General features: G+C 35.1%; 1 non-coding gene across 1 annotated transcript; it reads left to right on the forward strand.

Moving 5' to 3' along the window:
* Window positions 1-7,924: 7,924 nt before the first annotated feature.
* On the forward strand, window positions 7,925-8,031 carry LOC133780985 (small nucleolar RNA R71). The gene has a single exon (XR_009869786.1). It is a non-coding gene; the product is annotated as a small nucleolar RNA R71 (small nucleolar RNA).
* Window positions 8,032-12,335: the final 4,304 nt, after the last annotated feature.

The following is a 12,335-nucleotide window of genomic DNA, read 5'->3' on the forward strand; positions in this document are numbered from 1 at the left end:
TAATGGATAGAAATGTTGTGTCTTACAAGTGAGCATTAGGCTCTTATTTATAGAGTTTTGAGACACCCTTTGAATTTCAAATTCCACCAACCCCCATGGCTGTTACCAATGATAAATTGGATGTTTATGGATTTAAAATAGAGAATTTGAGAGTTATTTGACTATTGGAAACGTTTAAAATTGGATAAAACTGAAAATTGGAATATGCTGTCAGCCACTTGGGTCGCGACCTGACAAACAAGCGCCGCGACCCTAGACCTTTTCCAGCAACCAATTTTTCAATTTTTTCAAAACGTTCCAAATTAATTCCCACTTGATTTTGTAACTTCCATACACAATATGGGAGTTAAATTCACATCTCTATCAGCCATTTCTCATATGGCTTTAAGAAATTCATCTCAATATTGTGTAACAACAAATCTACACAATAATGGGTGATATTTGGAAGTTACAAATTTGTAACACCAAATATGTTACATATTTGGATATATCTCATATATCTAAATATTGTAACTCTCTATTATATGTTACAATATGTGACACTCTTTGTCAAATTTATTTAATCTAAAACATTATATTATAATATAATATAATATTACATTATATTATAAAATAATATAACATTCCCCAACTAGATTAAATAGTTATCTATTGTAACACTTATTTAATCAATCATTATATTTTAAAATATAACATATCCCCCACTTGATTAAATAAGAACCCTCTCTTATAGGAGTCATTGCATTAGTGCATAAAGCAAAGTGTTTTTCAACTTGAACTTTACTATAGTGTAATTATCACAAAATTTGTCGAAAATTTGGTTGCACTAGGCTTTGAACCATCTTTTCATTATAACAAATTGGTGATAACACACACACATTTATGATGTTCACTTGAGACCTCTATGTCTCGCTTTGCACCGTTAATGGCCATGTGCACTTTCCATTCATGGACGTTCTTGAGAATACTCCCAATCCTCATGAGAGGCAGCACCACCCCTAGGTCCATATAGGTAGAATTCTTACAGTATTTTGTTACCAAAAATAATTGTCTTCACAAGACTGAATTCTATTAAAAAACCTTTATCTTTTAACCCTCAACTTGGTAACTCACAAGTACTCAATATCTCAGATGGGACTTGTTTTGAGTACAACTAATATTCACTTGATTGACTTGTTGTTACCTATTGAACCTAACACTAGCTAAATAGCTAGTGTTAAGATAGGTTACCATCAATTGTGAACCTCTTTAGGGAGTTTAAGTCCCATCCCTCGAGATGATGCAGCCACTAAATCCCTCATTAGTGGCTTAGTGAAAGGATCCGCCAGATTTTCACTTGTTCTCACATAGGATGTTGAGATGACTCCTCTATGAATCAATTCTCTTACATATCCATGTCTTAGACTAATATGTCTAGACTTCCCATTATACACTCCGTTGTATGCTCTAGCCAATGTCGCTTGGCTATCACAATGTATCGATACAATGGATACATTCTCTTTGATTAGGGGTATCTCTATCAACAGATCCCTTAACCATTCGGCCTCTTTTTCAGTAGCAGCTAGAACTATAAACTCTGCTTCCATAGTGGAATGAGATATACAGGTTTGTTTCTTGGAACCCCAAGAAATTGCACCCCCACCAAGTGTAAATACCCAACCGGTTGTGGAAAAGTTATCCCCAAGATTGAATATCCAGCTTGCATCTGTATATCCTTCTAAGATTGAAGGAAATTTGGAGTAATGAAGTTTTAGTCCTAAGATAAAATAATATAATAATAATTCCTCAGCCGCTTCTCTTTCCCTTTCAACTCTCACATTCCTGGGTTATGGTACTGGTGGATCCAAGAATGGGGCATTGAATTTATACACTGTGGCATGAGAAATAGGCCCCATTGCCTTCCTATAAATATCACGAGGATATTTAGGTACCTCCCAAACTTCACATAGATCAGTAATCATTGATCCATGCCCCAACCCGGCAGTAGTTGTCAATCGACATAAATTCTTGATACTTTGGCGGATAACTCGGCCAATATCGATAGAGAGTCCCTTCATAATAGCATAAACCAGAAGACACCTATAAGTTTCCACTTCAGACAAGTGAGTGTTGGGCATATGATGTGCACTCACAAAGAGAGTCCAGGCTTTGGCCACACAATTCATTTGATATCTTCGTAAATGCTTCGGTTCCCCATTCTGCATGACAAAAGAAGCACCAGGAATGCCTAAAGTTTTTGCCACCTCAGTCCAATCAATTTCACAATGATACGCCAATTGATAATATTCATCCTCGTCTTGCGACAACATAGATAATCTATATAGAGAATCAATATTATCAATGGCACACTCAACCGAAACCCCTCATACAAACACCTTTTTATTAACAGCCCCAGGAAAATTGGCATAGAACTCATAAACCATTGAACAATTTGCCTTCGACATCTTATTATCCACAAAAAGTTTCCAACCTCGGAGTAGAATCTCAGTCCTAATAATACTATAAGTTTCTTCAGGGTATGTTTCTTCTTGATATTCCATTTCGCGCTCTTGAATCACTGGGCGCGAGATAACCTTTGATAGTGACCAAAGGCATCCTTGTTAATAAATTGTGTTGGATCAAACTGTTGAATTGGTTGAGGTGTTGGTAGGATTGGCTGAGTTTGGGGTGGTTGGGTGCGGGATGTTGAAGGGAGATTAGCGTTGTTAGAAGATGCCACCCTAGTAGGTTGTTTTCTTGGACCCATACTTACACAATTGATCAAATATGACAACAACAAAAATTGGCAACACTTCCCTTTATTTACTATAATTTCCTCCACTGGATAACTCCAAAAAAATCACTCAAAGACACTAAATATAATAACAAGGCAGTTCAATAACCCAATTCAATCCCTTAGCATAAAATTACTTCAATTAAAACTTCAAAAAGAGAAAACTTACAAGCCCTTGATTCTTGAATACTACCCACTCCTCAATGCTCCTTTCAATCTTCACTTCTTACCAATAGAAAACAATTAGGGTTAGAGGAAAAACAAAGAAGAGAGAGATCAATATGGATTAGGAATTATAAATTAGAAATATGCCTTAAGGGTATTTGAAATAGAAGGTAAAAGGAAGAAAATTGAGAGGCTTTTCACAAGAAAAACTAGTTTGGGATGAAAGCAAATGGAAAATGAGAGGTATGGCTTAGAAAAAATGATTTTAAAACACGTCCCCTCTATCTGACACAGGCAGGCTGCGACCTAGATAGGGCAAGTCATGGCTCGCATCAGATTCTTCCAATATTCTTGTTCCCAGGCGTCGCGACTCAGCCTCTTCAAGTCGTGGCCCACCTCTATTTAAAAAAAACTTCAATGCTCTCTATTTGGCCAAGGGTCACGACTTATAAGCCCAAGTCACGACCCACCCCTCCAATTTCCATGCACTCTCTTACTTGTGTTAATGTTGCGACTTACTAGTTCAAGTCGCGACTTGGCTTGAAAATTAATTGAAAAACAACTTTTCACGATTCGCACGATTTTTTTTTACAGACTTTATACTAAAAATAAATAAAAAGAAAAATAAATAAACTTTACAAATCCAAAATAAAATTAAATAAAATTGTCCACTAATTAAAAATAAAAAATAAAACTAAAATAAAATATAAGAATGCCTCCAATAGCGCTGTCGTTAACGTCATTTAGCCGGACGTTGAATACCCCATTTAAAGGGGTTCCAAAACCATCACTGGTTTGTACTTTTCCACCGGTCCTTCCAAATAATGCTTTAACATCTGACCATTTACTTTAAAATGTCCTATTTTCTTGCTATGAGTCTGTACTGCTCCATAAGGTAATGAGACAACAACTGTGAAGGGTCTCGACCATCTAAACTTTAGTTTTTCTGGAAACAGCTTCAATCTAGAAATAAATAACTTAACTATATCTCCCAGTTGGAAATCCTTTCTAATTATCCTTTTATCATGAAATTCTTAGACTTTTCTTTATAAATCTTTGGGTTTTCATAAGCCTCATTTCAAAATTCATCGACCTCAATTAACTCTAGAAACCTATTCTGCCCTGCCATAAATAAATCAACATTCAACTTTTTAACCGCCCAATAAGCTCGATGCTCAAGTTCAACTAGTAAATGACATGTCTTCTCAAAGACCAACCAATATGGTGACATACCAATCGGAGTCTTAAAGGATGTGCGATATGCCCACAATGAATCATCAAGCTTTTTCGACAAATCTTTCCTTGATGTGTTTACAGTTTTCTCTAAAATACTTTTAATTTCTTGGTTTGACACTTCAGCTTGACCATTAGCAAGTGGATGATAAAACAGGGCCATTATGTGATGAACTCCATAACGAGCATAGAGCTGATAATGATTTATTACAGAAATAACTGCCTCTGTCACTAATAATGGCTCTTGGAGTACCAAACTGAGTAAAAATATTCTTATGAAGAAATTTAAGTACCTCTTTTCCATCACAAGTAGGAGTTGCTACAGCTTCCACCCATTTAGAAACATAATCTACTGCCAGTAAAATGTACGTATTATTATAGGATGATGGAAAGGTCCCATAAAATCTATTCCCCACACATCAAACAGCTCAACTTCCAGAATTCCAGTCATTGGCATTTGTTCTCTTCTAGATATATTACCGGTCCTTTGGCAATGATCACAACTCTTAACAAAGGCATTAGCATCTTTAAATAACGTAGGCCAATAAAACCCACATTGCAAAACTTTTGTTGATGTCCTTGTTCCCCCAAAGTGACCACCACAATGTAAAGTATGACAGTGAGTAAGTATGGAAATAACTTCCTCTTCTGGGACACATCTTCTAATCACTTGATCAACACAATGATGAAAAATAATGGGCTCATCCCGATAATAATGCTTCACTTTCGAATAGAAATTTTTTAGTTGCTGCCATGACATGTCCGGAGGCACAACTTTAGCTAGCAAATAGTTGACATAATCTACAAACCATGGTATCTTCTATTCACATTCAATCGAAAATAATTGTTCATCTGGAAAATTTTCATCAATTGGCTCCTCTTTTGCATTATGCTCTTCTTCTTTTTCCAATCTAGATAAATGATCAGCAACTAGATTTTATGTCCCCTTCTTATTACGAATTTCCATATCAAACTCTTGCAATAATAGTACCCATCAAATCAGGTGAGGTTTAGCATCCTTTTTGGTCATAAGATACTTAATAGTTGAATGATATGTGTAAACAGTCACCTTATTACAAATTAAATATCGCCTGAACTTATCAAATGCAAATACTATTACAAGTAATTCATTCTCAGTAGTTGCATAATTTAATTGAGCATCATTCAAGGTTTGACTAGCATAATAAATAGTTCAGAATACCTTGTCAACTCACTGTCCAAGAACTGTTCCTATTGCATAATCACTAGCATCACACATTAATTCAAAAGGAATTTCCCAATTTGGTGATACAACAATTGGAGAAGATACCAATTTCTCCTTCAGTGTGTTAAATGCCCTTAAACAATCAGAATCAAAGTTGAATACCACACCATTCATAAGTAAAGTAGATAAGGGCTTTGAAATTTTTGAGAAGTCCTTTATGAACCTCCTATAAAATCTAGCATGGCCTAGAAACCTTTGAACCCCTTTAACAGACACTAGAGGAGGTAAATTTTCTATTGTTGAAATCTTGGCCCTTTCTACCTCAATTACGATAACCACTGTCATGCCACTCTTCTTTGGAACTACCTGGACAGGACTAACCTAAGCAATGTCAGATATTGGGTAAATTACCCGTACATCAAACCATTTAAGGATTTCTTTCCTTACCACTTCTTTCATTGAAGGATTGAGCCTCCTTTGAGCATCAATACTAGGCTTACTATCCTCCTCCATTAATATATAGTGCATCACTGTTGAAGGACTAATACCCTTAATATCTGCCAAAGTCCATTCCATTGCTAATTTGTGAGCCCTTAATACCCTAAGAAGCTTATCTTCTTCTGTCACAAACAAAGAAGCTGAAATAATAACTGGGAGAGTGTCATTCTTCCCCAAATAAGCGTACTTAAGATGATCAGGTAAGGTTTTTAACTGAAGGGTTGGTGGCTTCTCAATGGATGGGAGAGGTCTCTCAGGCACTTGCCCCAATTCCTCATATTTCTTTTTATAAATTTGCCCTAATGAATTCAACCACTTAACATACTCATTAGCTTTAGTCCTAGCACACTCTTCAAGACTTGCTATCAACTCAACTCTAGTGGATCCTTAATAGATTGGACCTCTTTACTTGATTCCTCCAAAACACTAACACAAAAACAACTATCACTAGTTTAAGGATATTTCAAAGCTTTGAAAACATTAAGAACAACCTCATCACCTTGTACTCTAAGCCTTAACTCTCCCTTCTGAAAGTTTATCAATGCTTACCACGTGGCCAAAAATGGTCGTCCCAATATAATAGGCATGTCCTCATCTTCCTCCATATCTAAAACAATGAAATCCGCTGGGAAAATGAACTTATCTACCTTTACCAGAACGTCCTCTATAATACCTCTGGGGTGTGTTAATGAACGATTAGCCAGTTGAAGAGTAATAGTAGTGGGTCTAGCTTCCCCCAAACCAAGCCTTTTAAATACAGACAACGACATTAAATTTATGCTTGCACCCAAATCACATAAAGCTCTCTTACAATGAAAGTTCCCAATGGTGCAAGGTATAGTAAAGCTGCCTAGATCTCTTAACTTTTGAGGAAGCTTCTTTTGAATAATTGCACTACACTGTTCAATTAATGCAATGGTTTCAAAATCCTCCATTTTTCTCTTATTAGAGAATATCTCTTTCATAAACTTTATATAACTAGGCATTTGTTCTAGACACTCTGCAAAAGGGATGTTAATGTGAAGTTTCTTAAATACCTCAAGAAATTTGGAGAATTGTTTATCAAGATTAGCCTTTCGAAACCATTGAGGATATGGAATCTTTGGTGTAGGCTCAGTGTATTTTGGTTTTTCAATCTTCGGAAGGTCTTCAAAACCATCCTCTTGTATTGGACTAGTAACATGTTGATCCTCTGTCTTCTTCTCCTAGTCTTCCACTATAGGTCCATCATACTTAGTCACACTCCTCAGAGTAACAGCTTGACATTGCTCTTTAGGATTTATCTCTGTGGAACTAGGCAAATTCCCTTGCTGTTTACTAGAAAACATTTGAGCCAATTGACCTATTTGTGTCTCCAAACTCCTCATTGAAGACCTTGTCTGTGTCATGAATTGATTTAATTGGTCTGGCTGAATTGTTGGTGGGTTCAAAGGAGGGTGTGGTGGTGGATGAGATGGGCGTGGGTTTGGATCATAATATGGTCTAGAATGTAATCCATAAGTCGGTTGATGAGGGGTTGTTGAGGTGGGTACTATGGATATTGCGGTAGTAACCCTTGATTATTTTTCCAAGAAAAATTAGGGTGATTTTTCCAAGCAGGAGTATAGGAATTGGAGTAATTATTGGGTGCAAGTCTTGAAAAATTACCAATTACCTATGCTTGTTCCAAAGGCATATTATTCACATCAGTTGAGCAACTAGCTGTGCTCGGGCATTGTTCATAAGAATGTGGTCCTCCACAAATCTTACAACTCATGACATTATGTACTTGCATTGCTTGTGTGGCGAGATTAGTCTATAGCAATTGCTTGGTTAGAGATGCCACCTGAGCGGTCAATAGTTCAATTGGATCAACTTCTAAGACTCCTGCTACTTTCTTATTCTCACACTCAGTAGGCCAATTATAGTTATTCATAGCCATCTCTTCCAATAATTCATATGCTTCATTAGCGCCCTTTCTCATAAATGCTCCTCTTGATGCTATATCTATAATTGTCCTTGTATTTCCCCCCAAACCATTGTAAAAAGTATGAACTAACAGCCACTTTTCTATTCCATGATGTGGGCATTTCCTTTGCAACTCTTTAAATAGTTCTCATGCATCATATAAAGATTCTCCATCTAGCTGATGGAAATTATTAATCTCTCCTCTTATTCTGGCTAACTTAGCAGGAGAAAAATATTTACCAAGGAATTTATGAGCCAAATATTCCCAAGTAAGTATAGAGTTGGCTTGTAATGAATTCAACCAACTCTTAGCTCTATCCCTTAGTGAAAATGAGAATAATCTCAATCTTACAACATCATTACTCACCCCATTCATTTTGAATGTCGCACATAGCTCTAAAAAGTTTGTGATATGGAGATTTGGATCCTCATTTGGTAACCCCCCAAATTGTACACAATTTTGTACTATCTGAATAATTGAGGGTTTTATCTCAAAATTATTTGCCTCAACAGTTGGAGGAAGAATGCTTGGATGTATCCCCATAACAGTAAGGAGTACATAGTTCCTTATTGGCGAATTGGCTTCAACTGCATTACCCATATTTGCATTGTTGTTGACAAAATTATTTGCGTTCTCAGCCATGGTGAAATCCAATTGTTTCTTTATCTTGGGATTTTGTCTGCACGTTCTCTCAATTTCAAGTTCTATTGTTGTAAGTTCCTTTTGTCTACTTCCTCGCATATACCAACAATTCATGAAACACAATACAACATTGATCGGAATAAGTGTAAAACAATAAATAAAAAACCAAATTAGAACAAACAACAATTAACTTTGATATTGGAAATTAAGTCTCCGGCAATGGGGCCAAAAACTTGATTGTGAAAATATATATACGCAAATGCACACAATCGATTCAAGTAATATAGATGATAAATAGAGTATCGTTCCCACGAAGACTATTTTCCAATTACCACTAATTGTTCTTTAAATTTCTATTTGGCAACCAAAATTTAGATGAATGAATTTAATTTTAAAATAATAAATAACTAAGAACAAGAACCATTAATTACAAGATGAAAATCACTATTAAAAAGACCTAGGGTGTTAATTTCATCAATTTTTCATTCTACTAATTTTATTAATCAATTCTAAAATTCTTTCCTTCTATTCTAATAGTAGGTTAACATAAACCGATTCCTATTCTTTTTCAAGATATAAGTTCTCATCCTATATGCAGGTTTTCTACATCCCTGTGATAAACTTAAACATATAGCAAACATTAAGCATGGAAATTTAATGACTACACAAGTCATATATGTACTTTCGTCTAATATGCAACCTATGTCTATATAATGATAACATATTCAATTCTCATCGTTTGAATTTTGAATCAAAATCATAAATCAAGCAAATATTGATCAAGTATTTACTAGCATTAAACACACATTATATAGAGTAGAATAGAGTAGAAAAATCAATAGAACATCATAATTAAATTAGATGGAAATCCAAGTGACTACATTAAACCCTAGATAAAATTATTTAGTTCATATCAGACATGACTAAATCAACAAAATAATAATTCAGAAACATAAGATTCACAAACTTAAAGAAGAAAGAAAAATATAAAAATGCAGAATCACTAGTCTAAGAATCAAAATTAGTCTCTGAAAAACGTATTTAAAAACTGACCTAATTAAACCCTAAATATGAATTTATAGTAAAAAAATTACAAAAGCTGTGTTTTTCATATGCGGGCCGCGACTTGGCCTTCTCTGGGTTGCGACCCGTGTCTATTTTTGATGCATTCCAACTATGCACAAGTCTTCAGGCGCTGCGACTCAAGCATATCAAGTTGTGCCCTGTGTCCAAGAGTTCCCCTTTCTTAGCCTCTAACTTTGCCTTGCGCTGCGACTTATAAGGTCAAGTCGTGGCACTAATTTCCTTCAGCAACCATATGTTTCTGACTTGCCTAGAGTCATGACTTATAAGCTCAAGTCACGGCTCTAATTCCATTTTTTCTCAAATTAGGTCTTTCAACTCGTCTCTTCATCAAAAACTAACTTTTAATCGTCCTTGGCATGATTTTGAGTCCAACAACCGCCAAGAGCATCATTTTTCCACCATTTTCTCTTCTTTTTACCTTTTCTCATGATTCATCGCACCAACCTACTACAAAGACAAAAAAAAGCGTAATCTTGCACAAAACACACATAAAGACTCAAGATAACCACAAAAACACATTCTAAAATGACACCAAAATGAAGTTATCAATCGTCATCACCACCACCACCCAATGATTAGCTGGAACTAAATGCTCTTCACAGATGGTCGGCGGAGGCTTTTCTTCAGCTTCAATGGAGGCCCCAAACCCAAATGACGATGGCCAGCCACTTTGATCTTCAACTTTGACGAAGGCGAGGGTTACAGATGGATATTAGAGGTGGCAAAGGCGGCTGGCCAAAGGTGAGGTGATGGGAAGCTAATGCCCACCATCCATGGAGTTTCTTCCATTCCTTCCAGCTATGGGTTTTGAAGTTGAGCATCAAGAATAGCTCAACCAGATCTACCTGTTTGACGAGGTGAGATAAGCTTTAATGGGTTTGATGGTTCTTGGGAAGATCTGAGATTTACATTTGTTGGATTTAATGGGTTTGTGGTTGTATATGTGTTAGATTATTGCGTTTATGCTAATTTCTACCTAGATTAATGGGTTTATGCTGATTTACAAATCGTGATGGAGGCAAATCTGGTTAAAGAAGATGAACACGTGGAGGACAACATATATGGGTTTGATGTTGCATTTATTTTGGAATTTTTTGTTATCATGTCTGAATTTGGGAGAAACGAATTTGATTTGGGTTTGAAGGTTGTGAGTTCTCATTGTGTAAGACTTTGGTAGATCTTTTTGTGTAATTTTCTTTGTTCGTGTAAGAGTTTGATGTGATTTTGTTTTGATTTGTGTATCAAAGTTTTAGGTTTGATTTTTTTTTATTTGAATTTTCGTTTTATTAATTCATATTTTTATTTTATTATTTTATTTTTTAATTAAATAAATTTATATTCAAAATATTTTTTAAATAAATAATTAGTTATTTAACACATGATCCAATATAATATGGATACATGTGTCCTTGCTAGCATTTAACAGTTCTAGCTGGCACTTAACAACCAAAAGGGCTCATTTGCGAGGAAAATGTAACAGTCGGGGGTATTTCTGTCAAAAACTATTATTGAGGTTATTGGTGCGTCAACTTAAAAATAATAGGGGGTTTTGCGGCAAATATCCCAAAAAAAAAGTAGCCAAAAAATAACAAAAACGTACAACATTTTTCATTTCACATATACTTTATATCTTATCGGTATGGCACAACCTTACTTTTGGCATGTAATTCAATTATGATCCAAGATTTTTTTGTAAAGACAGTGTTCGTTTTAGTCATAACAGGCCTCCTTCAAAATTTAGGAAATTTTAAGATAATTTACGATATGAAAATCAAGGTTCAAACAAAGAATGATTGCCGCTAGAAGTCGTCAGAAGAGCTATGTCGACACTAAGAGGCGAGACGTTGAGTTTTTAGTAGGCAATCATGTCTTTCTCAAAGTATCTCTGATGAAGGGGATTATGCATTTCAGAAAGAAAGGAAAGTTAAGCCCGAGGCTTATAGGTCCTTTTGAGATATTGGAAAAAATAGGGCATGTAGCATATCGGTTGGCTTTACTGCCATCATTAGCTTAAAAACATATTTTTTTCCATATATTTATGTTGAGAAAGTATGTATCAAATCCATCCCACGTGCACGTGCTCAATTACGAGGCTGTAGAGTTGAAACAAGATTTCAGTTATGAAGAATGACCAATACGTATTCTAGAGCGGGGAACTAAGGAGTTAAGGTCCAAAAGTATCCCTATAGTTGAAATCATGTGGAGCCATAACACTGAAAGAGAGGCAACAAGGGAATTGGAGGAAGATATGAGGGAACGGTATCTCGAAGTATTTGGTAAGTAAAATTTTGAGGTTGAAATTTCTTTAAGGGGGGAAGATTGTAATAACCAAGGTTATTATTTTCTCCTTAATTATGACCATAGGTTAGTTTTTAATATAGTTTATAGTTTAACTTGAGTAGTGGAATTTAAAAAAATTGCTGTAAGTTTTAAATTAATTATTTTAAGTTATGATTTCTATGTCTTAGAAAATTATTATAATTTGGTTATAATAATTATAATTTTTTGGTTAGTACTTATAAGATTTTGGCATATGATTAAGTTAGAGTATAGTTTTTAGTCTTTAATAAAAACATGTACACATATTACTTGGAGACTTAAGTTGTGTGCATGTGGAATTAAAATAAGTCACAAAATTTGAAATTTAAAGTATATAGCTGAAATTCCATATAGTGTTATTAAGTGGAATTTTTGTTAATTTATTTATTAAGTATTATAGTTAATTTAAAGAACCAAGTAAAGCCTTGCTTAGTCATAGGCGTGTAACACTTAATTAGGAAGTGCTT

This window comes from Humulus lupulus, chromosome 5 (genome assembly GCF_963169125.1).
Source record: "Humulus lupulus chromosome 5, drHumLupu1.1, whole genome shotgun sequence".
In the NCBI taxonomy this organism is placed as follows: Eukaryota; Viridiplantae; Streptophyta; class Magnoliopsida; order Rosales; family Cannabaceae; genus Humulus; species Humulus lupulus.